The sequence below is a fragment of the Lissotriton vulgaris genome, chromosome 12 (genome assembly GCF_964263255.1).
Source record: "Lissotriton vulgaris chromosome 12, aLisVul1.2, whole genome shotgun sequence".
Classification (NCBI taxonomy): Eukaryota; Metazoa; Chordata; class Amphibia; order Caudata; family Salamandridae; genus Lissotriton; species Lissotriton vulgaris.
In genome coordinates, this window is record NC_141700.1 from 100,508,125 (window position 1) to 100,536,076 (window position 27,952).

General features: G+C 51.2%; 1 protein-coding gene across 3 annotated transcripts in view; it reads left to right on the plus strand.

Moving 5' to 3' along the window:
• The window catches only part of ADAM15 (ADAM metallopeptidase domain 15), a 245,133-nt gene that overhangs the window by 73,993 nt on the left and 143,188 nt on the right, over positions 1 to 27,952 (plus strand). The window lies entirely within an intron of this gene.

Below are 27,952 nucleotides of genomic sequence, written 5' to 3' on the forward strand. Positions count from 1 at the left end.
GCTGCGCTGGGGAATCAGCGACATTTGGACGGCCCCATCGGAGGCATTTGGACGGCCCCCAACCGTCCTGAGCACACTCCCACCGTGACGTAGGATGGCCGGGGGGGCTGTCCAGAGCACATAAGGGGTTAAAATAGCACCTGACACCAAATGCCGATACCTCCTAGTGCGATGAAGTCCCATAGTGGTGAAGCTGCAGGGACGGATGTTTCTCATCTGTTACGAACCGTGTGCCGACCTGCAAAATATGTACACGCTTTTCCCGCCTCGCAGGGGTTTTGATGTGTACTTTGAAGGGGGAGAGAATGTTGTAATACGGCCAGAGGTGCCGACTAGGTAACAGGGGACCCAAGGTTGGAATCTTAGTGTCGGCTCAACATCCTATGATTCTGGGCAAATCACTTAGGGCCCGATGTAGGTCGCCAATTACCGGTCGGTAACAGCAGAATTCGGCCGTTACCGACCGGTATTTGGGAATTGACATGCAGGTGGCATTTAATTTACAGAATCGGTATATTTACCGATTCTGTAAATTTACCGATTCTGTAAAATACAGAATCAGTAAATGTACTGAATCGGTAAATACAGATGTAGGTGGCACTGGAAACAGTGCCACAGGCCATTACGATTCGTTATTTACCATGTAATACTATTACATGGTAAATAACGAATTCCAGTGTACATGCACATCTGTGCATGTACACCTGTGCCATGTGGCACACAGACATGCCCTAAGGGCATGTATGTGTGCCACATGGAACTCAAGCCAGTAACAGGGGTGCAACAGGGTGTCAAAGTGACACCCTGTCCCCCTTGTAAAATCGGTAATTTTACCGATTTGGTAATTACCGAATCGGTATATGCTATTGAATCCTGTGGGCTTCAAGGCCCATAGGAATCAATGGCAAATACCGATTCAGTAATTACCGAATCGATAAATACCGAATCTTACCGATTCGGTATTTTTACCGAATTTTTTACCTACATAGCAATTACCGAATAGTAAATACCGAATTGGTAAAATTCGGTATTTACCATTCAGTAATTTGCTATTACCTACATCTAGGCCTTAATCTCTCTGTGCCTAAAAAGTGAACGTGGCCATGTGTAATGTAACTGGTGCTCATGTAAAGCACTCCAATACCTTCGGGCGAGTTCGCGCTAGATACAAATACAAAACAATAAAAATAATACCTACGTTTGATTTCTACAAAATTCCTATTTATTAGCTCACTCCACATGACAATTTACAGCACACTCATGCTTTGGGAAACAATATTTAAATTATATGTATCTAGCTCTGCCTCCCTGAACAGACCTTAAGAGAAACCACCGGCGACGGACTAGGCCACAAACCATCTAACCTTTCTGAGACAGACTAAAAAAACACTTGCACTCTCTCATACATTCACACAGACAAGCTCTCTCACTCATACATTCACACTCACAAGCTCTCTCACTCGCATTCTCTCATACATTCACACACACAACCCTCTCACTTTCATACATTAAAACACAAGCACTTGTACGTATACATTCACACACACAAGCTCTCGCACTTTCATACAATGAAACACTAGCTTTCGTATGTATACATTCACACACACATGCTCTCGTACTCATACATTTACACAAACAAGATATCTTTCACTCTTTCATACATTCAAACACATAAGCTCTCTCACTTGCCCTCACATTTACACACACAAGCTCTCTGTCACTCTCTCATACATTCAGACACACATATTCACTCACACAATCTCACCTGCCCTCATACATTCACAGACATCTCTCTCACTCGCAATCTCATACATTCACACAATCACTCTCACTTGTCCGTTCACACACAAGCTCTTTCTTACACATTTACACACACAAACTCTCACTCACATTTACACACCAACTCTCTCGCATGCACCGTCTCATATATTCACACACACAAGCTTTCATACTTATACATTTACAAACACAAGCTCTCGTACTTATTCATTCACACATACAAGCTCTCACTCCCACTCATACATTCACACACACACACACACACACGCACACACACGCACACACACACACACACACACACACGCTCTCTCTCACATTATCTTATACATTCACACACAGGCCCACTCGCACTCATATATTCACACACACAAGCCCTCTCTCACTTTCATACAATAAAACACTAGCTCTCGTACTTATACATTCACACACACATGCTCTCGTACTTATACATTCACACACACAAGCTTTCTCACTCTCATTGTTAGACGGACCGGGAGGGTCGGCCGAGGATAAGGGGAGAGGTCTCCGGGGAGAGCCGTCTCCAGCGATCGTACAGACAAGTAACTTCCCCCCCACAGACGGACACCACACAAGGGTAAAGTTCAACGAGACTTTATAGGTAATTCTTTAAGTACGATGGAATGGTACAAGGAGGTCTGGACTCAGGGGTCCCCTCGATTCTGGTCTCTGGTTTGGGAAAAGGGTAGCGGGACAGTCTTGTTACCAAAAAGGTGGAAATAGCTCTCAATCCTCGAGCTCGGCGTTCTAGATGATCGGGCCGCGGCGGAGCCAGCAGGTCCCGAGATGGACGAAGGAAACGACGGTCCGCGGCGGAGCCAGCAGGTCCCGATGAGATGATGGTTACAAACGGTCCGCGGCCACGCCAGCAGGTCCCGACGACGATGAAGGATCGGAAGGTTACGAAGGTTGCGGCAGCGCCAGCAGGCAAGACGGAGGTGCACAAGGCAGAGCTACGGCAGCGCCAGTAGTCCGTCAAGGATGAGTTCTTCTTTGCGTCTCTCGACTCCAAGATACAACTGCCCTCCTGCTCTGGAGCTGCCCCAGTTATAGGGCTGATGTTCTTTGATGTCCGGACCCTCGCACCTGGAGGTCGGGAGGTCCGGGATGAGGGAGTCCCGACACCCAGCAGGGGGGTGGAGCCAGCGCCCGGGGGGGCGATGGCCGAGCGGCACTTGGCGGGGGAGAGCCATCGACACCTCTTTCTCCCAGTGACTTGCCAAGTAGCCCGCTCACCTCCTGGGTGGATGGTGGTGCCGGGATGTCTGAGGCCTGGCTAGGCCCAGGGTTGAGGTCGATCGGGGGCCAGGCGGCCTCGTGGTGGAGTGTCCAAGATGGCGCCCCGGATGGGCGCGCGGGCCAGCAGTGGATCGGGCCCACGAGGTCGATATGTTCGAAGGCAGGGGTCCCTGAGGGGACGGAGGACGTGCAATGGTGGTGTGTGGTACTTGCGTGACCGGGCTCGGGCCTGGTCGGGCCGGGGGAGAGCGGCCCTTCATGTGGCCTGTCCAACATGCGTCCCCCCCAGCTGAAGGCGGGGAGAGTTACCCATCCTCTTGGGGACTCTCCTCGTCGAGGCGGAAAAACCGGGACAGGCCATCCGCGTTGGCGTGATCTGGCCCAGGCCGGTGTTCAACAGTGAAGTCCATCCCTTGTAGGGAGATGGACCAACGTAGTAACTTCGGGTTTTCCCCCCGCATCTGCATCAGCCACTGCAGGGGTCGGTGGTCGGTCTGCACCCGAAAGTGTGTGCCAAAGAGGTAGGGCCGGAGCTTCTTGAGGGCCCATACCACAGCGAAGGCCTCCCTCTCTATGGTGCTCCAGCGTTGTTCTCGTGGTAGGAGTCGTCTGCTGATGAAGGCCACTGGCTGATCAAGGCCTTCGGTGTTCACTTGAGACAGGACTGCCCCAATGCCATGGTCGGAGGCATCCGTCTGGACGACGAACTCCCTGCTGTAGTCGGGGGCCTGGAGCACAGGGGCGGAACACATGGCGGCTTTCAATTGTTCGAATGCTGTTTGACAATCTGCGGTCCAGTTGACTTTCTTGGGTTGATTTTTGGACGTGAGTTCTGTGAGGGGCCCCACTATAGTACCATAGTCTTTCACAAACCTTCGGTAATAGCCCGTGAGGCCCAGGAAGGCTCGTACCTCGGTCTGGGTGATGGGGGGCTGCCAGGACTGGATGGCGGCAATTTTGAGCTGCAGAGGGGCCACCAGGCCGCTTCCCACCTGGTGTCCGAGGTAGGTTACAGACCCTTGACCAATTTGACATTTGCTGGCCTTGATCGTGAGGCCAGCTCGCTGAAGGGCTTGTAGCACTGCTCGGAGGTGGTGGAGGTGCTCGGGCCAATGGTGGCTGTATACAGCGATGTCGTCTAGGTAGGCGGCGCTGAACCCTTCGAGCCCCGCCAGGACCTGATTGACGAGCCGCTGAAATGTTGCGGGAGCATTCTTCATGCCAAAGGGCATGACCTTGAAATGGTAATGGCCATCGGGGGTGGAAAAGGCAGAACGTTCTTGGGCCCGGGGTGTGAGGCCGATTTGCCAGTAGCCCGCCGTCAGGTCGAAAATACTGAGGTAGCGGGCAGCTCCCATGCGGTCAATTAGTTCATCTGCCCGGGGGATAGGATGTGCGTCTGTTCGGGTGACCGCATTCAAGCCCCGGTAGTCAACGCAGAACCGGAGTTCCGGTGTGGTGCCTGGGGCGGCCGCTTTGGGGACCAGTACTACAGGGCTGGCCCAGGGGCTGTCTGAGGGCTCGATGACCCCGAGCGTGAGCATTTTTGCTACCTCTTCCTGGACGCAGGCCCGTACCCGATCTGGCACGCGGTAGGCCCGGTGGCGGATAGGGGGGCTGTCCCCCGTGTCCACATCGTGCACACACCAGGAAGTGACACCTGGGGTGAGGGAGAACAGGCTGGCGAACTGTGATAGGAGGACTCGACACTCCTGGCGTTGCTCTCGGGTGAGGGCCTCTGAGAGTCGGACCCCATCCACGGAGCCGTCTTTCTCCCGAGTCCGTAGGAGGTCAGGGAGGGGCTCGGAGTCTTCTTCAGCCCCATTGTCTGTGGCCATCAGGAGGCTGAGTTCTGAACGCACAAAGTGGGGCTTCAGTCTGTTAGCGTGGAGGACCCGGAGGGGGTTCCGGGAAGATTCCATGTCGATGAGATAGGTGGCAGGACCCTTGCGCTCGACTACTTTGAAGGGCCCCGTCCACTTGTCTTGCAGGGCGCAGGGTTCGGTGGGGGACATCACCCATACCTGTTGCCCAGGTTCAAATTCGATGGAGGAGGCATTCCGGTCATACCACTTTTTCATGTCCTCTTGACTGGCCTCTAGGTTGGCTTTTGCCAGCTCTCTGAACCGCCGGGTCTGGTTGCGGAGGGTTAGGAGGTACCGGAAGACATCTGGTGGGTTCTTGAGAGGGGGCATCTCCCAGCCTTCCTTGACTAGGCTGAGCGGCCCCCGTACTGGGTGTCCATACAGCAGTTCAAACGGGCTGAAGCCCAGGGACTTCTGGGGGACCTCTCGATATGCGAAGAGGAGGCACGGCAGCAGCACATCCCACTGGCGACGGAGGGGCTCTTCCAACCCCCCGATCATCCCTTTGAGCGTGCGGTTGAACCGCTCAACGAGTCCGTTTCCTTGAGGGTGATAGGGGGTCGTGAATCGGTAGGTAACCCCGCACTGTTGCCAGAGGGACTTCATATATTTAGAAATAAAGTTCGTGCCTCTGTCGCTGACGACTTCTCGGGGGAAGCCCACACGGGAGAAGATCCCCATTAGAGCCCGGCCGACTACCGGGGCTGTCACAGTTCGCAGGGGAACAGCCTCGGGGTAGCGGGTGGCGTGGTCCACTAGCACCAGGATGAATCGATGGCCTTGTTTTGTACGCGGGTCCAGGGGCCCCACGATGTCGATCCCGACCCTCTCGAACGGGGTGGTGACCACGGGAAAAGGTTGCAGGGGGGCTTTTAGTTTGCGGCCGCTCTTTCCACTGGCTTGGCACGTGGGGCAAGATCGGCAATGCTGGTGTACATCGTTCCTCATTTTGGGCCAGAAGAAGTGGGTCACCAGACGACTGTAGGTTTTATCTTGACCCAGGTGTCCCGCCAGGGGGACATCGTGGGCCAGGTTTAGCAGAAAGTCTCTAAAACGGAGGGGCACCACTAGTACTCGGCTGGCCCCCAGCTCCGCGATTCTTTGCTCACTGTACAGCAGATCATTGTCCCAGTAGATCCAGTGTGTTCCGGAGGTATCCCCTGCGCTTTGGGCGAGCGCTTGCTGGCGGAGTCCCTCGAGGGAGGGACAGGTCTTCTGTTCTTGGCGAAATTGTTCTTGCGTGGGCCCCCCCTCTTGAGGCCACTGGTCGAGGTTAGCGAGGTCTGGAGGTTGAGCTGGTTCTGGGGGGACGTCACGGTCGGTGGTTTCGGCCGGGGCGACCGGAGGCGGCGGCGCCGGCCATTCGGGTTCCTCTGGGCGGGGGTTGGCACGGGCGGCCATGGACCGGGTGGTGACACACGCCCAGTCCGGGACGCCTAACATCCCCAGGTGTTCTCTTCGTTCTACGGCTGCCCACGGAGAGCTTTCAAGGTCATTCCCCAGGAGGCAGTCTACGGGGGCATCGTCTCGGACCGTTACCTTCAACATGCCGGTGACCCCCCCCCATTCGAAGGGGACGCAGGCCATCCGGCACAGACTTTCCGAGTTATCGGCGGAGCGTACAGGGCAGAGAATGTTTGGTAGATACTGTTCTGGGGTCACCAGGTGAGAGCGGACGGCTGTTACACTGGCCCCGGTGTCACGAAGGGCTTCGGCCCGGCGTCCATTGATGCTCACCCATTGGCTGTACTTCTGGGTGTTAGCGGGTAGGGGGACCCGCGGGACCATGTCTTTCCCCCCTAAGCAGGCTAGAGCCATGGCGGCTGGCTCCCATTCTTGATGTTCCTGTTCATATTCCTCTTGTTCCTCTGAGATCTGTTCCTCCCCCAGAGCAGCAGCGGCTACTTGGCGGGGTCTTGGGCTCTGGTACTGGGGGCAGTTTGGGTCGTTTGCATAGTGGCCGACTCGTTGGCATCGATGGCACGTAACATTGGCTCGGTATCCCGGTCGCGCCGGGGTGCTGCCCCGGTTGGCCGGGGGGGTGGTGCTGGTAGCGGGGGCGACCGGGGCGTTGTCTCTTCCTCGTCCTTGGCCCCCTCCTCCTCCTCGGGGACGGTGCTGACCATTGTTGTTCCGGTTCTGTTCGTAGGACCCATTCCGGCCCACTCTGGTGATTTCCCACCGGTCAGCTTCGGCTGCGAGCTGCCGGGGATCCGTTAACTTGCTGTCGAGGAGGTGCTGGCGGAGTTCAATGAAGCAATTGTTCGACAGGTGCTCCCATACCATAAGATTGAACAGTTGTTCGTAGGTTGTGACCTTGCTTCCTTTGATCCAGCCCTCGAAGGCTCGGCTAAAGTAGTTTACATAGTCCACCCAAGTTGTACCCGGGATGCGGGTGCAGTCTCGGAACCTCTGACGGTACATCTCGGGTGTGAGGCCATAGCGAGTGAGGAGTGCAGCTTTCATATGGTCATAGGAGGTCATCTGGTGGTCCGGGAGCTGTAGCAGGGCGTCGCGGCCCTCATTGAGGAATCTCCCCCATAGACCGGCTCCCCAATCGCTTCTATCGATCCGGTGTGCAGTCATAGCGATTTCATAGGCCTTAAACCATTGCTGGATGTCGTCCTCTCGGAAGTATTCTCGAACGACATCCTTGGGGATGTGTACCTTTTTCTCTGTTGCCCCTGGGGTGTGGGGTTGCTCGGACACCCCTACTTCTTTATTCTGCTTGCGTAAGTCGATCTCAGCTAGTTTTCGCTCGTGTTCATATGCCAGTTTCTTTTCCTCGAGCTCCCTTTGTCTCTGTTTCTCCTCTCTTTCTTCTCGGAGACGCAGGTGCTCTAAGTTGATTTTTTGTTCGGCCAACTTAAGTTCAATGTCCATTTTGAGCCGGGCCATTTCCAGCTCGTGTAGTCGGGTTTTTTCTCGTTCCTGGATCTCGTCTTGCGAGAGACCCGTTCTTCGCTCTTCAGGGGCCGTGGTGGTTTTTGCTGCGATGCTTTGATCGGGGGTTCCGGCAGCCCCGGTTTCTGCCCAAGATTCTAGGGCATGCTTAAAATCGTCTTTGGTACTTAGTCCGGTGGTAGCGATACCTAGTTCGATGCAGAATTGTTTTAGTTCACGATGGCTGTACTCGTCCAATTTCTCCATCTGGAATTTCTCGGTTGCTCCGCTTTCTTTAGTTGTCATCGTGATTTCGTCGTGGGGTGAGCTACTCTCTGTACGATTATGCGGTGATTCGGATCGCGCCGCTGGCCACCAATGTTAGACGGACCGGGAGGGTCGGCCGAGGATAAGGGGAGAGGTCTCCGGGGAGAGCCGTCTCCAGCGATCGTACAGACAAGTAACTTCCCCCCCACAGACGGACACCACACAAGGGTAAAGTTCAACGAGACTTTATAGGTAATTCTTTAAGTACGATGGAATGGTACAAGGAGGTCTGGACTCAGGGGTCCCCTCGATTCTGGTCTCTGGTTTGGGAAAAGGGTAGCGGGACAGTCTTGTTACCAAAAAGGTGGAAATAGCTCTCAATCCTCGAGCTCGGCGTTCTAGATGATCGGGCCGCGGCGGAGCCAGCAGGTCCCGAGATGGACGAAGGAAACGACGGTCCGCGGCGGAGCCAGCAGGTCCCGATGAGATGATGGTTACAAACGGTCCGCGGCCACGCCAGCAGGTCCCGACGACGATGAAGGATCGGAAGGTTACGAAGGTTGCGGCAGCGCCAGCAGGCAAGACGAAGGTGCACAAGGCAGAGCTACGGCAGCGCCAGTAGTCCGTCAAGGATGAGTTCTTCTTTGCGTCTCTCGACTCCAAGATACAACTGCCCTCCTGCTCTGGAGCTGCCCCAGTTATAGGGCTGATGTTCTTTGATGTCCGGACCCTCGCACCTGGAGGTCGGGAGGTCCGGGATGAGGGAGTCCCGACACCCAGCAGGGGGGTGGAGCCAGCGCCCGGGGGGGGCGATGGCCGAGCGGCACTTGGCGGGGGAGAGCCATCGACACCTCTTTCTCCCAGTGACTTGCCAAGTAGCCCGCTCACCTCCTGGGTGGATGGTGGTGCCGGGATGTCTGAGGCCTGGCTAGGCCCAGGGTTGAGGTCGATCGGGGGCCAGGCGGCCTCGTGGTGGAGTGTCCAAGATGGCGCCCCGGATGGGCGCGCGGGCCAGCAGTGGATCGGGCCCACGAGGTCGATATGTTCGAAGGCAGGGGTCCCTGAGGGGACGGAGGACGTGCAATGGTGGTGTGTGGTACTTGCGTGACCGGGCTCGGGCCTGGTCGGGCCGGGGGAGAGCGGCCCTTCATGTGGCCTGTCCAACACTCATATTTCACACTCACAAGGTCCTGCACTCATACATTCACTCACAAGCTCTCACTCACACATTCACACACACATGCTCACTCCCATTCACACACACAACCTCTCTCACTAACATTCACACACACAACCTCTCTCTCATGCACATTCATACATTCACACACACAAGCTCTCACTCGTACTCATACATTCACACAAACAATATATCTTTCACTCTTTCACACACACAAACTCTCACTCGCCCTCATACATTTACACACACAAGCTCTCTGCCACTCTCTCATACATTCACACACACTCTCGTACTCATACATTCACTCACACAAGCTTACTTGCCCTCATACATTCACACACAAGCTCTCTCTCACTCGCAATCTCATACATTCACACAAGCTCTCTCACTCGTCCGTTCACACACAAGCTCTTTCTTACACATTTACACACACAAACTCTCTCACTCACATTTACACACAAGCTCTCTCACACGCACCGTCTCATACATTCACACACACACACAAACTCTAACTCACACTCTTACATTCACACACAAGCTCTCATACTTTCACACACAAGCTATCTCTCTCATACATTTACACACTCAATCTCTCTCACTCGCCATCATCCATTCCCACACACAAGCTCTCACACTCATACATTCACACACAAGCTCTTGTACTCATACATTCACACACACAAGCTCTCACTTGCACTCTCATACATTCACACATACAAGCTTTCACTTGCACTCATAAATTCACACACAAGCTCTCTCATACATTCACACACACAAGGTCTCACTCGTACATTAACATACAAGTTCTCTCATTCACCCACATACAATCACATACAAGCTCTCTCTCATACATTTACACACACAGGCGCTCTCACTCACATTCATACATTTACACGCACACAAGCACTCTCTCATACATTCACACACAAGCTATTTCTCTCATACATTCACATACACAAGCTCTCACTCACCATCATACATTCACACACACAAGCTCTCACTCGCACTCTCTCGTACATTAACACACACAAGCTTTCTCACTCAAACTCATACATTCACACACACACAAGCTCTCCTACTCATATATTCTCACACACAAGCTGTCTGTCAAATGTACTCTCATACATTCACAATCTGAAAGAAACAGGTTAGTATTAAATTCCTTACCTTAAAATATCCCCAGGCGTCAGACTGGATCCGGAAAATTTTGCGTAGCAGTACCCCTGCGCGTCGGTAGGCGTCGTCTGCGGCTCCGTGTCCGTCGTTGGCACCGGGATGACGTCGCCGGAGTACTTAGACGCCGCCCTCGCTGACATCGGTTCTTCTTTTTTCCACGCCAGCAAACGCAGGTCCGGAGAAAGTGGTAACCTTTAGTCACTTTTTGACTAAGCTTTTTCAATCCTTTTTGGATCCGTTTCGAGTCTATGACTCCATCGGTGCCGAAAGGGGTGCCCGGGTCCAAGCCCTGTGCCGACTGCAACCGACTGATGTTGGTTACCGACCCCCATCGCAGGTGCCTACAGTGCCTGGGGCCTGACCGCGATGACAAGTCAAGCCCGACTACCGGGCCTTGACGTCGAAGGCTAGGCGGGAGCGGTCCAGTAAGCCCCTCGAGCTCCGGCAGTCAGCCTCGCGCCGTTCGAGGTCCCGGTCCAGAAGGAGGTCGAGGGACCGGTCACAGGACCGGAGTCATCACAGCTCGGTGAGTCGACACCACTCGTCGGGCTCCAAGTCGCGGCCTGCTTCATACCCGCCAGTCCCTGGGCAGAATGCGACGCCGGAGGAGATCGAGGCCTTCCTCATGGCCATGAGGTCGCTCACTCCTCCGTCGTGTTCCGTGACCCCGACTGGGAGCCCTAGCAGGCCAGGTGCTTCGGCCCTGGCGACTTCGGTCCAGACGACGCAAGGCCCCTCTGGATCCGGTTCCGGGTCGCCACTGGTCGACCTTACAACCCCGCCGGCGTCGACCACTAGGGTGTCACCCCCGGCGCCGTCCTCGGACGATGCCGTCCCTGGTCCGACCCTCGGTCCGGATCCGACGCTGGAGCGGCGTCGCTCGACGCCGCATTCGACACCGGCCGAAGACGAGTTCTTCGACAATCTGGGTCCATCCTTTACCCCTGAATATCAGGTGATGGACGACGAGGGAGGCTGGGAGGGGTCTGAGGACCCTCTGGCACAGGAGTGCCAGTCATTTCAGGACTGGACACAGGAACTAGGGGAGGCCAGTTGCCTGGATACCTCCCCAGACACTGGTTTTGTCTCCCCTCCTACCGTGGCTACGGAGGAGGGGGCTACTTATGCTGTGGTGCTGATGACTTTAATTTAAATTTCTAAACCAAAGTCATCCACGGCTAGCCACCATATATACCCTGCCTAAGGTGCATAAAGGCCTTAATAATCCTCCTGGACGCCCAATAGTGTCCGGATGCGGATCAATGCTGGAACCACTCAATCAATACATCGATTTCTTCTTGAAGCCTTTAGCAATAAAAACCAAGACATACCTCAGGGACACAACCCAAGTTATTAATTTGGTCGATCAAAGACCCTTCGACCCTGACACTCAACTATTAGTAACTTGTGACATAGTGTCATTGTACACCAGTATCCCTCAGCTTGATGCCATCGCTGTCATGGAGAAGGCCCTAGACACCAGGACAGCTCCTGTTCCAGTACCCACGTATTTCATTATAGAACTTTTGAGAATAGCCATGATGGAGAATTTTTTCATGTTTCAAGGAGAGTTCTTTTTACAAACTAAGGGAGTAGCGATGGGGGCTACATTTGCCCCTAACCTGGCCATACTGTATATGGATGACTATGAGAACCGGATCATTCTCAGGGATACGAACCCATTCAGACATCACATCAATACATGGGTCCGCTATATAGACGATGTTCTCTGCATATGGAATGGGACACGAGTAGACCTTTTGTCATTCCATACTTGGCTGAATTCACAGAGTACAGACATAAAATTCACCCTGGAAGCCAATCAGGAGAGGATTGCTTTCCTGGACATAACCATCTTTTTCAATCCTGATACCAAATCACTTGAAACTACTCTGTTTCGCAAACCCACCGAGCGGAACTCATTGCTTGAATATAATAGCCACCACCCCAGAGGACTAAGAGACAATCTCCCCGTAGGACAGTTTTTTAGAATCCAACGGAATTGTTCCTCCAAAGATAACTATATGTTGGAGTCCCAAGATCTTGCTGATCGACTGACAACACGAGGCTACCCCACACGTCTGGTTAAACGTGCACGCAAAAGAGCCTGGTACAGCCCCCGTGAACATTTATTGAAGGGTGAAACCAAAGAGAACTCAGCTGCTGAACGAATCGTTTGTGTAACCACGTTTTCTACACGAAGTAATGACATTAAGAAAATCATCAATAGGCACTGGGGTCTGGTAGCAGATGATGTTGAACAACGAGCACCACCTTTACACGCCTTTAAGAGGGCTCGGAACATCAGAGACCAGGTGGTACAATCATTCCTTCCCACACCTCCGAATCCTACCATTCATTCACTTTGGCATCTTCCACCAGTTGTGGGACATACCAGATGTGGATCATGCACTGCATGTGCCACGACTATTCAAACTAAAGAGTTGACCTACAGAGGCAAAACGTACCCTTTAAAGTCACACACCAACTGCAACTCCTCAAATGTCATCTACTGGATTAGATGCCCTTGCGATTTAGCTTATGTAGGCCAGACTCAGCAAAAGGTCAAAGCGCGCATTCTACAGCATGGCAGCAGAATCAGATGCCAAGTACAGGGTGCTCCCCTGGTAGACCATTGCTCACTGAAGGGTCATACGCCAGAGACATTACAATGGCTAGTTCTAGAGAAAATCAATTTGGGCCCCAGGGGTGGGGACATTTCACGAATCCTAACTCTGCGAGAATCCAAATGGATGACCATCTTGGACACTATTAGAAATGGCTTAAATGAGTCAGAAAGCAGCCATGCCCAATTAGCCAGTTTTGGCCGCTAATGTATGAATAGGTATGTCACCTGACCAGGTCTGTTATTCACATATTAGACACGTGGTTTGCTTATGTACTATTACAGAGATTTTCCCCCCTTATTTGACCCGTCTGTGTGAGAGGTCTTGAGGAGGTATTAATTGAACCATGTAACCTCTGTGTATAGCTGTTATGGAACATGTCTTCTGAATACATCAAACAATGCTGCACATAATGAAATTTTTGGCGAGACATATGGTAAGAGATCTTCACCCTCCTGCCTGAGAGGTGCATCTCTGCATGAGTGTATTTTGTAATTCCATTGAACATTTTACATATATTGATTACACAGGAATGAGTATGGTATCTCACTACCTCACAACCTAACATGGTAGAGATCTTCATCCGGTATAAATAGTGCTGAACAACATGGTATCCCTTGCTGGATATACAATAAGAGATCTTCACCCTCGTGCCTGAGAGGTGCATCTCGTCGCGAATGTGGTACCTGTAACCCAATGAACTTATATTGGTTTAATGATATTTGTGGAGGTACTCAATGACCCAGTAAAGAATGTAGAATGGGCTACAATTCTATGTGGCAATCGACCATTACCTACGGAGTTGAGAGGTACCCCCCATTCTACTACCAGTAATAAGCTCACAATTTTAACGATGCTAATTAGCAGACTATACCTTTACAGTACTACGATACCTTGTGATAATGTGACCCTCTCGTTCACTTTACAATCTGTCTCGTCAACTCACTAAGCATTTTTGTAACATTGCGGCTGCGGCCGTCACCACATACGGGCGTTTTAAAATGTACCGAACTTTATTAAGTCTCTGGTTGCCATTAACATCGTTAGCATAACCTTCCTGACTGAGTGTCCTTTTTCGATCTTTACCAACCACGCTCTTGGGTTGCCACTAACAACGCTCCAGAGCCAATGTCCTCCTTTCTCTTTAAAGACCCTTGCCGCAGACCACGCCCACTTGCTTGCATTCAGCAAACGCGGAAAGTGGCGACTGTGAGCTCCGTGACCGTGATATTAAGGTACGAATACCCTCTCCCTCCTAAATTGTTCTCCCACCACTCCAACGGGCGGTTTTTAACTTATCTCCGCTCCCCCTCTCCATAGACGCGGCGAGCTTGAAAAGATCGCTATGACGCCCCGCCGAGTACTGTATTAAGGACACCTCTACCCTCGTGGGCCTTCTAGGTGAGTATTGACCCCGTAACAGGATGGTATTTTATGTATATCTTGACGGTCAATTCCTAAAACTCACTTATTCGCCCATAGATTAACGCGGGTTCGTTTCTTCTCATTGAGCCACGTGCATTCGTAAAAAACTGCGAGAGGTTGCTGCCCTTAACTCCGTGTATCGAGACACAAGGTGAGATTTATTCCTCTCGGACTAGTAATTGCCAACACACCCTTAAGTTGGTCTCAAAATTCCCTCCCCATTTCTCTGCTTAGTGATGCAGCACACCGAAGGCGACCCACAGTGACGCATCGTCGTCATTCAAATCTTGGGTGATAATAGAGGTAAGCCCCGATCCTCAAACATGCTGTTTCCACCCTAGTAATGTGACCCAGTCCACTAATATTCGTCAACTTGTCCATAGATTCAGCCCAAGCACCTGATGTGAATGTGACCTATTCAAAACTCAGACCATTCACCTGATGACAAATGAGAATATAATCGTGCTATTTGCTCGGACTGAGCAGGTATGTCCCTTTGTGGTCTACGTAAATCGTGTAAGCACTCTTTTACATCCGGGTCCATATGGTACCCCTGACAGAGTAACAAAAAAGAGTATGGGCGATATGATCCTTAGAGGTCATTTTATAGTATGACATTTTGCAGTATGGGATTAATTGGTCTCCCCTGGTCGAGTCAGGATGTTGTGTTTCTGTGTGTTATCCTGTATACGCTAGACAATATCTAATTTAACAAGTTACCCTTCACTGGTTTTACTGAATTATATAGAAATGTATACCTTAGGTTGTGATTCTTTTCGCATGTGTGTTATTTCTTAAAACATTGTTCACAATTATCCGTAATTATTTGCCCACAAACGCCCATGGTAACTGTGTGACTAATGTGGTTGCCGCTCACTCCGGTAACTTTGACATTGATAGTCGGCTTTTTACACCTTAGTGTTTTATATTTCTAGATACTGTAGTGCTCCTTTGTTGACCACCTTGTCCTGATGAAGACCCCGATGTAAGGCTAGACAAACGCCTACAGATGTAGCGTGGGGTCGAAACGTCGACGGCTACTTTTTATGTTCTGTTCGGTTGACACTCCCCCATAATTTTGAACTTTTCGGTGTCAACAGAAATAGTCCTTAAACTTTTGGGATATGTTATAATCCCCCAACTTCTTTGGCTCAGGGATCTGAAGCCTTAAAATTGTATTGCACTCTAAAATTAATATTGCAATATATAAGTTGTCACGAACTTTATTCCCTCACTGTCCTGTTTCCTGCACAGCATCACGCTATCCCCCTTCCCTTTCCTTTCTTGGGGCACTTTTATTTGACCAAATGATATAGATCATGCATTGTGATTAACTGACACTGTATGTCATTACTTTTGAATTTTCTATAATAAATGCAAGCAAAATGTTTAACAGCTCTACTGGGACCCTTCTTTCCTACACCGTGGTGCTGATGAGGGCAGCCAAGGCTTGGCTCTTGAGCTCCCCGTCGCTAAGGTGAGGTCTAACATCCTCACAGAGGTCCTTAAACCGCAAGTAAGCTCCCCAGAACCTCTACTGCCGTTTAATGAGGCTCTCCCAGACGTCCTGTTGGGCAGTTGGTCCAGGCCAGCTACAGGTTTGCCTGTAGATAGGAACGTCGCTAGGCGTCACCGCCCTGCTCCGGGCGACCCTAGTTTCTTGTCCACCCACCCCAACCCCGAGAGCCTGGTTATCCAGGCGTCTACTTCCCAATCCGCATTCCCGACTGCACCACCAGATCGGGAATCCAGTAGGTATGAACAATTAGGCAAGAAGATGTTCTCCTCCCTTAGTTTGGGGTTGCTGTTGGTCAACACAGCGTGCCTCTTGGGCCGTTACACCCACTCCCTGTGGGATACGGTTGCGGCCGTGCGGCCGTGCTGCCTGAGTGCCCGGAGGGAGCCCGGGTGAAACTCGCTCAAGCCCTCGCGGAGGGAAGAGATGCAGCGCGGTATTCAATACGATGTGGACTGGATACCACGGATTCGCTAGGAAGAGCGATTTCTATGTCTGTGGCGGTTCGCCGCCACGCCTGGCTGAGGTCCACCAACTTCTCGGCCGATGTCCAGAACACACTTATGGACATGCCGTTCGATGGCAGCCACCTCTTTGGTGGCAAGGCAGATCATGCGCTGGAACGCTTCAAGGACTCCAGGGCTACGGCCAAGTCCTTGGACCTATCAGCCCCGCGTCCGCCATCTTCTGCCCAGCGTTCCTTTCGTGGCCACGGAATGGGCGCCCCCACACATCCTGCCAGCCACGGGCCCCAGACTACCATTCAGCATGGCGGTGGGCGTGGTTACCTTCGCGGCGGTAACAGGGGACAACGGCGCGGCCAGTCCACATCCACCCCGCAGTATCCGCCTCAAAGCCTTCCTAGTCCGAGCTTTCAGGCCCATTTGACGCCAGTGGGGGACAGGGTTAGCCATCACCTCCTCCACTGGCGCTCCATCACATCAGACAGGTGGGTGCTGCAAATTGTCCGAAGGGGTTACTCCCCCCCCCCCCCCCTTCGAGGCGACCCCTCCAGCCATGCCACCGCAGAACCACCTCGTGTCGGGATCACTTGAAGCTTCTGCAAGAGGAAGTTACGGCCCTCTTGGCCAAGGGGGCCATCGAGCGCGTTCCTGGGCCAGAAGTAGGGTGTGGTTGTTACTCCCACTACTTTCTGGTTCCCTTCCAAAGGGGGCCTACGCCCTATCTTGGACCTCCGGAACGTCAATGGCTTCCTCCGGAAGGAGAAGTTCAAGATGCTGACTCTCTCTCAGGTCTTAGCTGCCCTGGACCCGGGAGACTGGATGGTAAAGTTGGACTTGCAGGACGCTTATTTTCACATCCCCCTCCTGCCGGCCCACCGCCGTTACCTGTTGTTCACGGTAGGCCACGATTACTTTCAGTTTACCGTGCTCCCCTTCGGCCTTACCAGCGCCCCATGGGTGTTCACAAAAGTGATGACGGTGGTCGCAGCTCATCTGCGCAGGTTAGGGGTTTCTGTCTTCACCTACCTCGACAACTGGTTGTTGAAGGTGGCTCGCCCCAGACAGTCGTCAGCCACCTCCAGACTACGGCCGACCTCCTGCACCTGCTGGGGTTCTCCATCAATGTGCCGAAGTCGCACCTGTGTCCCTCTCAGAAGCTCCTCTTCATCGGAGCGGTTCTAGACTCGGCGCAGTTTCGGTTTATCCTCCCGAAAAGCGGGTTCAGGATATTCAGGCTCTGATTCCGATCTTTCAGCCATTATCCCGAGTCTCGGTCAGGTTGACGCTGCGGCTTCGGGCACTGATGGCCTCCTGCATCCTTCTGGTGCATCACGCCCGGTGGCGGATGCGAGCTCCGCAGTGGGACCTGAAGTTTCAGTGAGCCCAGCATCAGGGCAACTTGTCCGACCATGTCTTGATCTTGGAGGGCACTGCAAGACAGTTTCAGTGGTGGGTCACGGACCGCGATTGGGTCAGCGGCAGATCCCTCTCCAAACCAGAGCACGTAGTTGTGACGGACGCGTCCCTCCAGGGCTGGGGGGGGGGCACATGGGAGAGGCGGAGATGAGAGGACTCTGGTCTCCGGCGGAGTCCCGGCTCCATATCAACCTTCTGGAGCTGCGGGTGATCCGGCTTGCACTGAAGGCATTCCTCCCCTCTGTCAAGGGGAGTGTAGTCCAGGTGTTCACGTACAACACCACCGCCATGTGGTACTTCAACAAACAGGGCGGGGTGGGGTCGTGGACCAAATGCCAGGAGGCTCTGCGCCTCTGGCAGTGGCTGGAACATCAGGGCGTGACCCTGGTGGTTCAACACCTGGCAGGTTCCCTGAACGTCAGGGCGGACAAACTCAGCCGTCGGTGCATGATGGATCACAAATGGCGTCTGAACTCGAACGTGGCGCAAGGTCTCTTTCAGCAGTGGGGAGACCCTTGGTTAGCTCTATTTGCCACAGAAGAGAACGTGCAATGTCATCAGTTCTGCGCGTTGGAATTTCCAAGGCGGCACTCGCTCGGCAACGCTTTTCGTTGCGAGTGGAGTTGCGGTCTGTTGTACGCCTTTCCGCCTATACCACTTCTGCCCAGAGTGCTGAAGAAGATCAGACGCGACCGGGCCAAAGTCATCCTTGTGGCTCCGGACTGGTACTGGATACTGGTATCCCGAGCTACTCAGTCGATCCCCCGATTTGTCTGCCTCTTCAGGAGGACCTTCTGTCACAGCAGCAGGGGACGATCCTCCACCCGAACCTGTCCAGCCTCCACCTCCATGCGTGGAGATTGAGCGGGGACAGTTGAGGCCATTTGACTTGCCTCCTGAAGTCTGTGATGTTGTTCTGGCAGCCAGGCGTCCCTCCACAAAATCGGTGTACGCCTGCAGGTGGAACAAATTTGTGGCATGGTGCACAGCAAAGGCTGTGGATCCACTCTCTGCCCCTCTTTCTGAGGTTCTCCTTTTTATTCTTTCTCTTGCCCTGCAGGGCTCTGGTCTGGGCACTATCAAGGGCTACCTCTCTTCCATTTCCGCCTTCTTGAGGCTACCTGATCAGCCCTCCTTGTTCAAGTCCCCAGTTGTAAATAGGTTCTTGAAGGGCATCACTCATATGTTCCCTCCTGTTCCTTTCGTGATGCCTCAGTGGGACTTGAACCTTGTCCTGACTTATCTGATGTGCGCTCCCTTCGAGCCACTTCATAACTGTCCTCTTCGTCTTCTTACCCTTAAGACTGCATTCCTGGTTGGCTCTTTCTTCTAAACCTCCTTTCCTTTCTGTCCATCCGGACAAAGTTGTGTTGCGGACGTGACCCTCTTTCCTGCCCAAGGTAGTCACAGTCTTCCACATCGGGCAGTCCATCACCTTGCCCACCTTCTTTCCGCCTCCGCATCCTTCGAAAGAGGAAGAGAGGCTCCACCGCCTGGACCCAAAACGTGCGCTCTCATACTATCTGGATCGCACACGCCAGTTCCGGGTGGATGACCAACACTTTGTTGGTTAAGTGGGCGCTAAGAAGGGACGGGCGGTGCACAAATGGACCATTTCCCGATGAGTCGTCTTGTGCATCAAGGCTTGTTATTCACTGGCTAAAAAGGAGCCTCCTGTGGGGCTACGTGCCCATTCCACTCGGGCCATGGCGGCTACCACTGCCCTGGGTTGTGGAGTCCCCTTTCAGGACATCTGTCAGGCAGCCACGTGGGTCTCGCTGCACATGTTCGCAAGACACTACTGCCTGGACAGCCAAGTCCGGAGAGATGGCTTTTTCGGCCGTTCCGTTCTCCAGGACTTTCTGGTGTGATCATTGGTTCGCAGACCCACCACCGGGGTTGGTATTGCTGGGGTATCTATTCTAAGGTAAGGAATCTAATACTAACCTGTTTTTTTCAGCTGCACAAGTTACTTACCTTCGGTAACGATATATCTGTAAGAAACCGTAGTTAGTATTACCGCCCCACCCATCCTCCCCGTTCTACGAACCGATATCTAGGGTTAAGGTCATCCCCTTTCAGGGTCCTAGTTTCATGGCACCAGTGTTGGTTTTTATCATGGCTCTGCGTTTCTGGCGCGGAAAAGCTGTGTATAAGAACTGACTTCAGCGCGCGAGGGCGGCGTCTAAGTACTCCGGCGACGTCATCCCGGCGCCAAATACGCCGATGACGGACGGGGAGCCGCAGACGACGCCTACCGACGTGCAGGGGTATTGCTACGCAAAATTTTCTGGACCCAGTCTGACGCCTGGGGATATTCTAAGGTAAGGAATCTAATACTAACTGCTGTTTCTTACAGATATATGTCACCGAAGTAACTTGTGCCACAAGCTCTCATTCACTCATACATTCACACACACAACCTCTCACTCACACTCCTATATTTACACACACAAGCTCCCTCTTACTCTCTCATACAATTCACACAGAATCTCTCGCTCGCCTTCATACCTTCTCTTGCACTCTCACATACATTCACACACAAGCTCTCTCCCTTGTACTCTCATACATTATGCTTTCTCCATCTCTCTTTCCGATATGTAACTGACTCTCGCCCAGGTCCCACAGGCCTCTTGTAGAAAAGCAGTTTTAGGACTGTCTCAGTCCTAATGGACAATATGAGGCACATGCAAGTCTGATATGCATCAATATATATGTGTGTGTGTACATATATATTTTTTTTTTCACTGAAAAATACAAAGCATATAGGAAGGTATAGTCAGGTGAAAATGTCAGTTAAAACATAACATTTCAGGCTAACAAAACCACTAAAGTTCACCAGTTATAGTTGTTTCTAGTAATTATAACTTATGCTTTAAAGTAACTATGCCTCACTACCTCGCCTTCAATTTCGGCTTCTTCGATATTTGCTGTAATCGTTCCTGAGCCTCAGAGACATCACAGAATAAGTGGAACTGCCCTTTTACTAACACCTTCAGTTTTGACTGTTGCGTGATCATTGCCTGGGCTCCCTGTGCTGTAAAATGATGAAGCATATTTACAAATTATTTTTCTCCGCTTAGCTCCCGAGGCGGACATGTTGAAGAATATGCGACAGAGAGGAATTTCAGAAGTCCTGTACTGTTTCTGCTTAACAGCATTGGATAACATTAGCTCCTTCACCCGATTATCTCTGAAATTCACAAGTATTGTGTGAGGATACTTTGAATTCAGGGGCAGATGCACAGGCACTCTGTGGACTCTTGTAAGTTTGAGATCTCCGGAATTTTCAGGGAGAACATATGCTTTGCTAAAGGTGTTTGCCCACAGAAGCATTTACTTTCCCTCAAGGCCTTCCGGAACCTCGACAGTGGGCAGATTTGTGCATCTCGAGTGATTTTCCAGTTCCTCCAACTTACACTCAATTGAGAATTTCTGTTTCTGGAAAGTGGTCGCCTTCTCCTGTATACTAGCTACCTGATCCTCTAGCTGAGAGATCTTTACTTCTGCTTCTTTTAACCTCTCCAGGATCTGGGCAACTGTCTCCTCGATCTTAGAGATTTGTGCATGTAAAGCTGGGATTTCATTTGTTTATGAGGCTTTCAGGTCCCATATTTCCTCCAGGATAAGATTTAACAGTCTTGGCATCCCATTTCATCGTAGAAGGAAGATCCCCCTGCAGTGTCTCATTGCTTGGAGAAACTAGGTTCTGTTGCATCTTTGAACATCCTGGGTCCTCCTGTTCAGTATCTGATGATCCCAGGGCCGTTGCTGACTTAGTAGCAGGGAATGTCAAGGGTTGGAATAGCATCAAATTACCACTTGAACAGAGAACAGAGGACTGTTGCTGGGGCCGCCGTGGTTGCCGGGGTTGCAGCTTCTCAGGCAAATCAGCCCCGGATTTTGCACCTGTCCTCAGACCCGGTTTAACCTTCATGAAGAGAGGGTATTCCATGCCTTTTTTAGTTTTTAGAAGAGGAGCCTCCGGTTCTGGGATTACCTTCACTGAATTTTGCATTAAGGTCTGAGTAGGTGGAGCTAACATAGATTCAGGGCCACTGGCGCTCTGAATAGAGCTCAATAGGAACGGCCTCCAAAACCCCCTCCGGGAACTAATGGTTCTCACTGATGCATGAACCTTCTTCGTGGTCTTCAGTATTACTAGGCAAGGTGTCATTTTACGGGCCGAGGCTTTACGATTCGCTTGTGCTGTAGCTTGCCCCACTCATTTCTTAGCCTGTTGGGTCGGGCCGATACACCAAAGTGGGTTGTAATTGTATAGCCAGAATCCTCAGAGTGGCTTCGCATTTTTTCACCTGCACCCCCAGTCCAGGATCTTGTAAATCTTCCTGATTTCGCTCCCTTGATTATCTACAAACTTGAAGTACACTGGTTACCCCAGCTACAAGAGAAGGTACTGCTGTGGCCCTACCCAGCCTCCCTCTACCGGGTAGCACTGCCAACCCCTGCAGGCAAATAAGCAGAGCACGTTCTCTTACCCCAGTGAGAAACCTGTATGCCGTAGCTGGAGGGTGATTAATCTCCAATTCACTTGACCATCCAGAATGCAGAGGGGAAAGCAGGTTACTCCCATCCACCTAGCCTGGCCCACAAAATAGCACAACTGTGAAAAGCTGCTCCTGTGCGGCCCCTTGAGTCACCAGAGAACCATGATTTCCCTTCAGCCAAAGTTGAGGCAGCTCCTAATGGCTCCCTGTTTCTGCCTGCTGCCCTCCACCTGCTGCTCGTTCTCCGACTTTCTGGCTGTCTAATCACGGCAGAAAACAACCGGGAAGCAGCCGGGAAGAAACAGCAGCCGCCATTGAGCCAGGCCTTGAGCGTGGGTTGTCCTGATTTCCTGCCACAGCGGAAGGGTGGGGCATTAGCGCCTCAGCCGTCAATCTCTATACCCCACCATAATATGTTTTGTAAAGCCAAAGCCGGTATTCAACTCCGTAGAAGTGGGGCAAATAAAGGTGTTGCGTGGCACAAGGCAGGGGGGGCCTGCTAATTCCAATTTTATTTGCCTTCTTCATTGACCCTCTGACTAGAGCAATCCGAAGAAATAATAGCATTCAGCATCCTCTCCTAGTGATCGATAAGATAAAACTATATGCCAATAATATCATGTTCATTTTGGATACTAGGAGCAAGATCCTAGAAAAGGTTTTCGAGATTTTTGCTCAATACAAAGAACTGGGAGGGAATAAAATTAATAAGACGAAGACGGAAATGATACTATGTGGGTGTAATCCTCATGTTTTACAACCTGACATGGCTCTATGTGTAAACTCCCGTCCGTGGGGATCTCTATGGGAGATATTCCACTCCACAGATTAATGCGGTGACACCACTAGCTGTCGAAGACATTTAACTGGGGTTAAGCTTGCATTCAAAACTGTTCAAAAGTGTAAATTAAGCAGGATATTGGAAATTTCAGACTTCCTGCTCGGGATAGATGGCAAAATTTAGCAGAATTCCAACAGCGCATACAGGATTACTTTTTCCGTTTGGGTTTATTTAGAGTGCTTAAAAAAATATTGTTTCAGCTAGATCTGGGCCAGATCTTCAGCAGTAGAGAAGCGGCTGTCGCTCTAATTGATGATGGGGTACTGGAAAAGCCGGGGGACTGGAAAAGAATGCTCTCTACTATCAAAGCCCCCGACCTTGTACAAAAAGCGATACATGAATGGGATAAATATGAAGGCCTGGAAATGACAAATAAGATGTGAACGAAAGTTAATATACCCACTTTAGTGTGCTGAGGGGTGCTCATTGGCGCCAAATGCTTTTTTTCTCTCAATGGCTTCTCTTTAGAACTCCAGATTTTTCAATATACATGAACCTCAGTCTTCCAGGCAACTGTATTCGATGTATAGGTCAATCCCGGCCAATTGGACACATGTAATCAGTCATTGCTCTCATCCATTCGGGGATTCTGGACTAACGTATTTCAGTATCTTGTAAGTGAAAGGAGGGTTCATTTGGTTAATTTGGCTTGGCTGAGAGTCTTGGCGTTTGATTCGCGATTTGGCCTGCCCAACAGATGGGTAAATTATTACATATAGCAACAGTGGTAACTCTGTCCCTTTTACTTCAAAATTGGCGGACTCAGGTGAATGAAGGACTGGCTACAGAAAATAAGGGCGAGTCAGAACTTGCGAACAACTATATGCAAAACTAACTAGGGGATTGAAGAAATTTTAAAAACTCTGGGGGCAAAATTTTCTCTGAAGAAGTACGATCAAGTATGATCAGTTTAAAGTGTCTGATTAAATCATCTGAATTCTTCCCTTGCATCTTGATGCTAAGCACTTTATGAGTTGTTTTTATATCTGCTTCTGAGTCAACTGCGTTTATAGTATTTATAGCCCATGTGCTCTGTTTGATAACTGCTCATTGTAAGTTATATCTTTTTTTTTTAACTCTTTATTCGTGACTGTAGCAGTTGGTTCACAGTACATTCAATCATTTCACATTATATCAGTCTTTTCCTTTTTCTGTAACTCTAACTTTTGGTAGCATGTCTTTCAAAATTAGACTTCCATTGCGTCTTACAATTCTCCGGATATCTCTTAATTACATCATTCGTTTGTCATATACGTGACTTATATAATCTCTGCTTAACCCCAACTACCCATCCCTCCCTGTCCACCCACCCTCCGTCTCCTGGTCAGTCTCTTACATACACTCTATATTTTGGTCCTGTAGGTTTCTGCCTTCCCAGAGAGTGTTATATGTCTTAGGCTCGGCTATCCAACACCTCTGATGACCGCACCCGAACATTTTGGCAGTCCACCGGTGCGTGTGTGTAATCATGTCGTTGGGTTTTGCGGCCCTTCTAGATCTATCTCTTCTACTTCTGTCAGCATTTGGTCCCATTCCTGCGCTATAGGATACTTTCAGAAACCCCTTTCCTCCTCCCCACGCAGCGCCGCAGATTCTGCCTTGCCCCATTTCAGTAAGTCAGACCGCCATATTCCTGAATCTGGGGATCTGGGTGATTTTCATCTCATAGTAAGTACTCTAAGTGCCAATAAGAGCGCCAAATCCATAAATTTCAGCTGCGCTTTATATGTTTTGGATCTCTTCCTGTGCCCTATCAGACAGGCTAGTGCCCCTTCAGGGATCTGCAGTGTTGTAACAGTGTGTAATGTGTTTCTGACCGTCACCCAGTAATTACGTATTTTTCGGGCATGCCCACAGCATATGGATGATGTGTGCCTCATCTTCTTGACATCTCGGGCAGCAGTGGGAATGGCAGGGAACATCCTATGGAGCCTCTGGGGTGTAAGATATGCTCTATGGAATATCATGGCCTGTATGAACTGGAACTTAACATTTCTAGACACTCTCCTGTGATGGCCTAGGATGACCTTCCACTCTCTGTCCGTTATGGACTCTCCTGTGTCCATAGTCCAGATCTCTTTGAGTGTGGTAAGGGGCGACGCTACATGTTCCCTAATACCCACATAGAGCCATTTCACCAGGTGTCCACCCGTACCCATGTAATACAGGAGATGTACTAGTTCATGTTGGTCTGGTTTGGTGCGTTGTGGGGCCCACACGCGTCTTATGTAGTGTGATATCGAGGCATGTAAAAAGTACAATCGCTGTGGGGCTCCTGTGGATCGTGCAAATGAGGCATGGTCCAGTAAAGTATCGTCTCCGAACAGGTCCCCCACTCTGTCTACTCCGGCTTCTGCCCAGGAACGCAGTCTGTGTTGTGTCAGGTTTCCTTGTGGTGTTGGGAGTCCCAGAGAGGAATGTTGTCCGCATAGGGAGTGGTCCCTGCCGTGTACCTAAGTGCTTTTCTCCAGCAGTGCAGAGCCACGTGCAGGAGGGGGAGGCATTCCCTGGGGATTCTGGCAGTGGGTAGGAGGAGGGAGTGGAGATCCCCACGTGCCAATTTGTCTGCTGTGAAAGCAATCTCATGCAGGTCTCTACCCGCCGCCCATCGTGTCAGCCGTTGGAGTTGGCTTGCATAGTAGTAGCTCCGTAGGTCCGGCGCACCTAGGCCTCCCTGTCTGGTGCTCAGTTGCAATTTCTTAAGGCTTACTCTCCTTCTCCCCGAACCCCAGACGAGGTTGATCAATATTGTATTCAGCGTGGTAAAAATTTGCTGTGGAAGCAGCACAGGCAGGTTTACCAAATAGTACAGTATCCGGGGGAGCAGGACCTTCTTCGAGACCGCCACCCGTCCCATTACAGATAGGGGTAGGGATGTCCAGAAATTTACACTACCGCGGAGGCCATTGATCGCTCTTCGAACATTACCCTCAATCTGGTCTTCCGAGTTCCGGTATACGTTTATCCCAAGGTACTTAAACGTGGTCGGTGCCACCTGGATCTCATAGGCACCAAATGGTATATGAGAAGGCTGCTGTCCGTCCCGGAAATAGAAGCCCACAGATTTCCCCGGGTTTATGGCCAAGCCAGATATAACCTCAAATTGTTCGAAAATAGTCGCCAGGTGCGAGTGGTCCCCTCCCAGGTTCCGGAGGAACATCAAGATGTCGTCGGCATATATAGAGACCAAGTTATTAGTGTCTCCAACTGGTATGCCCATCTCCGCAGCTCTAGTTCGGAGCGCAATTGCCAAGGGTTCTAGCGTTAGCACGAACAGTAGCGGTGACAGCGGGCAGCCCTGTCGGGTGCCCCTGTATATGCCATAACTGCCCGAGGTATATCGTCCAGTGCGTCCCCAAGCTGTCGGGTTCGCATATAGCAGGCAAATCCACTTTATGAGTGCATCTGGGAAGCAAAAGCGGCTTAGGACTTCGAACATAAAATCCAACGTCAGGGAATCAAATGCCTGACGGAGAACCAGGGCTATGGAGCCAGCTTGTGGCAGATCCTGGGGGGTGGTTGTCATTAGGGCATGGAGTCGTCTCGAATTTTGGGAGGTGCTCCTCTCCGGGAGGAAGCCACACTGGTCAGTGTGAATCAGGCCAGGGAGATGGTTTTGTATTCGCAGGGCGATTGCTTTACTGAGGATTTTATACTCCGTGGAGAGCATAGAGAGGGGCCTATAATTGCTCACTTCCAGAGTGTCCCTGCCGGGTTTCGGAATAGATATCACCAAAGCCTGCATAGTCGTGGTGGGTAGGTTACCAGCCTCGTAAGCAAGTTTATATATTTTCTCCAGCACAGGCACCAAAATATCCGAGTACGTTTGATAAAACTCCCCAGGCAGTCCATCCATACCCGGGGTCTTACCCCGGTTAAGTGTGTGGATAGCCACTTTGATTTCTTGCTATGTTATGGGTCCGGCTAGTGTCGCCTTGACTTCTTGGGTCAGGGCCGGGATTGTTAGTTCTCCCAGGAAGTCCATCATGTCCTCCCTGTTACCTGCAGAGGGGGGAGCATAGAGTTTTTCTAAGTGGGTCTTAAACACAGTGTTAATTTCTAGCGCCCAGCGCCTTGAGACCCTCTGGGTAAGTAGTGCGCTATATAAATACGATGATTGATTGATTGATTAGTTGTGTATGCACCAATTTGCCTGTTGCATCTCGGATGCTCGTTATCATAGGGCTCTCAGGGGCGTCTCTGATCAGACGAGCTAGCAAGGCACCGGATCTATCCGCTTCCGCCTGTTGGCGTCTCAGATAGCTCCCATAGTCCATCACCCTTAAGGTTTCCAGAAGTTCCGCATGTTCAATGTTACATAGTTGTAGGTCGTCTTTACGTTCAGGGTCTAGTCCTACCGCGGTCTCAAGTACTTTCAATCTATTCTCCACATCACAAAGTTTACCATGGAGTTCCTGTCTGGCTCCTACTAAACGGCCGATAGCAGCCCCCCTCACCACAGCCTTCTTTGCATCCCACACTATCAAGTTTGAGGACGTAGAGTCCCAGTTCTCATTAAAGTAATCAGTCAATGTGTCAGAGAGATGTGTGCGGAACGGGCCATCCTCAAGTAGGGGGGGGGTGGAGTCTCCAGGTAGGCACTGGTGAGGGTATCTTTCCCCAATGTATGTCAAGTGTCAGCGGCCTATGGTCCGAAAATGTTTTAGCTTGATAGTCCGAGGAGATACATTTGGTCGTTACTGAGTTAGAGCAAACAAATCTATTCAATCGGGTATGTAGGTTGTGCACTG